Source organism: Peromyscus maniculatus, chromosome 5 (assembly GCF_049852395.1).
Source record: "Peromyscus maniculatus bairdii isolate BWxNUB_F1_BW_parent chromosome 5, HU_Pman_BW_mat_3.1, whole genome shotgun sequence".
NCBI classification, from domain to species: Eukaryota; Metazoa; Chordata; class Mammalia; order Rodentia; family Cricetidae; genus Peromyscus; species Peromyscus maniculatus.
The window spans coordinates 76,406,029-76,410,980 of NC_134856.1; the positions used below are offsets into that span (position 1 = coordinate 76,406,029).

The window sequence follows — 4,952 nt, forward strand, 5'->3', positions numbered from 1 at the left end:
GCCATGCTGCTTGCTCTGAATCTCCTCTGGTCTCCCCTTATTCTTCCCAGCATCCTCTGTGTCTGGAAATCCTGCCTAGCTATTGGCTGTTCAGCTTTTTGTTAAACCAATCAGAGTGACGCTTCTTTACGGTATACAAAAAGATTTTTCCACAATAGAAAAGTAAAATAAACAAGCACGTAAGACACTAAAATGTAGAAATCTCAATATAAGTAAACTGATTGCCAAGATGAGTTGGACAATGATGAGAATATATAAGCAGCATCCATTCCCGTGGGCATAGATTGCATCTCAACCCTTCCCAGCTGTTTAGCTAGATCGTGGTAGAAGTGATGAGTACTTGTGTTATTGGTGATGGTGGGGAGCAAAGTGGGACATAAAACATCCTAAAAACTGGGCCAGTAGTATTGTGTCCATATATAGAAAGTCTGTGGTGCTGTGGAATGCCATTCTGTATGCTATGAATGTGTGTTGCTCTGATTGGTTGATAAATAAAACGCTGATTGGCCAGTAACCAGTCAGGAAGTATAGGCAGGGTAAGCAAGCAGATAAGGAGAATTCTGGGAAGAGGAAGGCTGAGTCAGGAGTCACCAGCCAGACACAGAGGAAGCAAGATGTCAAGGCAGAACTGAGAAAAGGTATCAAGCCATGTGGCTAAACATTGATAAGAATTATGGGTTAATTTAAGCATAAGAGCTAGTCAGTAATAAGCCTGAGCTAATGGCCAAGCAGTTATAATTAATATAAGCTTCTGAGTGATTATTTTATAAGCAGGCTACGGAACTGCTGGGGCCTGGCAGGACACAGGAAAACTTCAGACTACACTGTCGAATCCCAGGATGACTAATCTTCATTGTCAACTTGATTGAATTTGTAATCACCCAGGAGACCCACCACTGGGCATGTCTTAGAGGGTGTTTTTGGAAAGAATTAACTGAAGAGCAAAGATCCACCCTAAATGAGGGCAGTACATGCTATGGGCTAGAGTCCAAGACTGAATAAAAATAGGGGAAAAAAGGTAAAGCCAGCTCCGAGTTGGCATGCTCCTTGCTGTTTCCTGGTCTGTGGAGGTATGAGGGTTCCCTACTGCATATTCCCACGACGGACTCTGTCATGCCTTTCCTACCACAATAGATGGTTCCCTTAAACTATAAGCCACAGCAAACCCCTCCTGCCTTATAGTGCTTTGTGTTCAGTATTTTGTCTCAACAACAAGAAAAGTAACTAGTGCAAAGCCGCACCACTACTGTTCCATTGCCCTTTACATTGTGACCCTCACTGGTTGTGTGTGACATGATAGGCATGGTGTACTATGGTAACAAATAGCATGTGAAGTTGGAGTGCTTATTGGAGCACAAGGTTATCTCTTATTACATCTTTCATTTTAGGAGCTCATTATTTTCTGAATTAGGGTATAGCCAGCATATTTAGGCAGAAATTGACCAGGAAGTAAAATCCTTCCACTCACAGTCCACTGGACAAAACTCATCAAGAAGGTACATATATACTGAGAAGTACTAACAGTCCTTACAGTCTATTTTGATAGCTACTCATGTATTTTGGTACTGGCCAGTATATTTTGGTATTATCAAGAAATTCTGCTCTTTGACATGAGGTCTTATATATTTACCTAAAGGAACTGTTTCCTTTTCAATAATTGGATTTAGCCCAGAAGCTTTTAAAGTGCATTCCCAGGAATTGCATCAGTATTTTTGGCATTATATTTAAAACATACTTAACATACTGCTGTATGTAATCTATTTCTATATAAATTACCAGAAGACTTCACAGTTTCAAGCAGCAAATATTTATCACTACTCAGTTTCTGTGGTCCCTGAGTGGAAGGCTACGTTGGGAAATTCTTGTTCAGTCTGCTTTATTATAGAACCCAAGACCACCAGCCAGTGGTGGCACCAACCGCAATGAGCTGGGCCCTCTCCCAACAATCACTAATTAAGAAAATGTCTTATGGGCCTGCCTACAACCCAGTCTTATAGAGGCATTTTCTTAATTAAGGTTCCCTCCCCTCAGATGACTTTAGCTTGTATCAAATTGACATAAAACTAGACTAATAAACATTAAAAGAAATTGTTTTTGTTTTGTGATAGAGTCTCACTTGGTAGCTCTGGCTGATCTTGAACTCACTATGTAGCCCAGGCTGGCCTAGAACTCAAGAGATCCACCTGCCTCTGCTTCCCAAGGGCTGGGATTAAAGGTGTGCCACCACATCTGGCTCACAGTACTTGCAAGTTCCTTCCATAAGCACCTCTTCATCGGGCAGTCCATACCATGGTAGATGGTTTTCCTCAGCGCAGGTGCACACCATGACAAGACAGAGAAGCCAAGGAAGGAAGCCATAGTTTTTTATTAACATCAAAAATGGCAGCCATAGTTCTCACTTACACTCATTAGACATGAACTGTGAGATCAGCCCACCCAAGGGATGGACATTTTACAAGTCATGATTCATCAGGGACCATTCAGAGGCTGCTTTCCACAATTTTTCTATGCCATCTTGCTTGCTTTTTTTCATCTCTTGTGTTTTGTTGCTTTTTTTTATTTTTTTTATTTTTTGAAGTGGAGGTCAGCATTGCATCATAATTCTTCTCAGATCATGTTATGGAACATTATATGTGATGGAATAGTAGTAAATAATCAAAAAGTGAAGCCAAAACTAGGTCCTTGTTCTGTGGTCATTTAAAAATTAAGAGTGTCACCTTTCTTTGAACAGCTACCATTATATTATATATATTCTCCTAGTTGATCTCTTACAGGACTTGCTGGGGTTTGAGGTTATCTGAGGGTTTTTTTTTTTTTTTTTTGGTTTTTCAAGACAGGGTTTCTCTGTGTAGCTTTGCGCCTTTCCTGGAGCTCACTTGGTAGCCCAGGCTGGGCTCGAACTCACAGAGATCCGCCTGGCTCTGCCTCCCAAGTGCTGGGATTAAAGGCGTGTGCCACCAATGCCAGGCAAAATAGCGCATGAAGCCCTTCGAGCCGGAATCGAACCAGCTACCTAAGGATTGCCATGGTTACTCCAGTACAGTCCTCCGCTCTACCAACTGAGTTATCGAAGGCTCCGCTCTGAGTTTTTAAAATTAATTTTTAATTTATTTTTAACAGTTTCATTATATAGATATGATATAGGATATATCTTGATCTATCCATTCCTCTGTTTTTTGTTTGTCTCATTATTGTGCTGTCAATTAAAATAGTTCAAGAGGTAAGTGAAATGGTCTGTTAACAAACTTGAGTATACTGCCGGGCGGTGGTGGCGCACGCCTTTAATCCCAGCACTCGGGAGGCAGAGCCAGGCGGATCTCTGTGAGTTCGAGGCCAGCCTGGGCTACCAAGTGAGTCCCAGGAAAGGCGCAAAGCTACACAGAGAAACCCTGTCTCGAAAAATCAAAAAAAAAAAAAAAAAAAAAAAAAAAAACAAATTTGAGTATATTCATGTTTGGATGTGTTCTCTCTTGACAGATACAGTGGATGGAGATGGAATGAAGTACTGAGGGCTTATCACCATGAAGCATTGATTAGTGGTGGCAAGGAGAAACTCCGGTTAACTGAGAGCATTATCCCAAATGTTGTCACGATGCTAAAGGAGAATGTTCCAGAAGGTCTTATCACAGCAATTAGAAACTTGGCCCAGAAGTCACATGCATCCTTCATATTCTTAAGTCATTGATCAAAGCTATTCAGTAGGTTTCCAACAGCTGGACTAGAAGTACAATTGACTCATCTGTCCAAAGTAGGGAAAGCGCCAGATGTTAGCAAACAACACTGATAAAAAACCCTGCCTTGACATCAAATGTCACTAGGAGAAAATATGTCATCTTTGTTTACAACTTGAAGGTTAAACAGCACTATTAATGCAGTCAAATTGTTTTATAATAACAACAACCACTGTTCTTTATTCCATAACCCATAGATTCCTAGAATTTCCACCCAAAATGCTTGGATCAAGTGCCTAGGTGTGGTAACAGCTGAATCTGGACACAAACTCAGCACCCCTGCAGTCTGTGCAGTCTGAGAGATAGGACCCAGTGTTTCTTTTATGGTGTGTGTGTGTGTGTGTGTGTGTGTGTGTGTGTGTGTGTGTGTGTGTGTTCTATCGGTGATTGATTGGAGGGCCTCAGGCATTCTTGCAAGCACTGCAGTATTGAGCTACACCCTCAGGCTTCTTTTATGTCTCCTAATATTTAAATCAAGACATCAGCAGCTGCTAGGAGTGATGGTGGGCTGCCTTTATCATCTCAGTGCCAGAAAGCTGAAGCAGGAGGATCCAGAGTTTGATACCAGCTTGAACTACATAATAAGTTCAAGGTCAACCTAGGTAACATAGGGATATCATGTCTCTCTTTTTTTAAAAAAAAAAAGGCATTAACTTGTTTGTTTACATTTATTTTATTGTTTAAAAGTTAGCATACAAATGATAGGATTCATTACATTTTTATATATGTATGCCATTGTCAGTGACTCTTTCTGTTCCCTGAATTCTAACATAGCATATGAAATACAGATACTGGAGCCATATAAGACAATGTAAAACACTGAAGCTAACTAGATTTAAATGTCTTAATGGGTATATGAAGTTTTAGTCTCTGAGATTTTGGCAACAATACACAGTTTTATATAAAGTATAAAAATATTTAAAAGCCGGGCGGTGGTGGCGCACACCTTTAATCCCAGCACTCGGGAGGCAGAGCCAGGTGGATCTCTGTGAGTTCGAGGCCAGCCTGGGCTACCAAGAGAGCTCCAGGAAAGGCGCAAAGCTACACAGAGAAACCCTGTCTCGAAAAACCAAAAAAAAAAAAAAAAAAATATTTAAAATCTTTATTATAGCTTTCTTAGCTACTTTTCTACTGCTGTGGCAAAACACAATGACCAAAGTAAATTGTGAAATAAAAGGTTTAATTGGACTTCCATTTCCAGAGGGACAGAGCCCATGAGGA

The 4,952-nt window shown here is 40.7% G+C and overlaps 1 non-coding gene across 1 annotated transcript; it reads right to left on the reverse strand.

Moving 5' to 3' along the window:
• Positions 1-2,985: 2,985 nt before the first annotated feature.
• Trnay-gua (transfer RNA tyrosine (anticodon GUA)) lies at positions 2,986-3,074 on the reverse strand. Its single transcript is given in 2 exon segments — positions 2,986-3,021; positions 3,038-3,074. It is a non-coding gene; the product is annotated as a tRNA-Tyr (tRNA).
• Between the last annotated feature and the right edge of the window lie 1,878 nt (positions 3,075-4,952).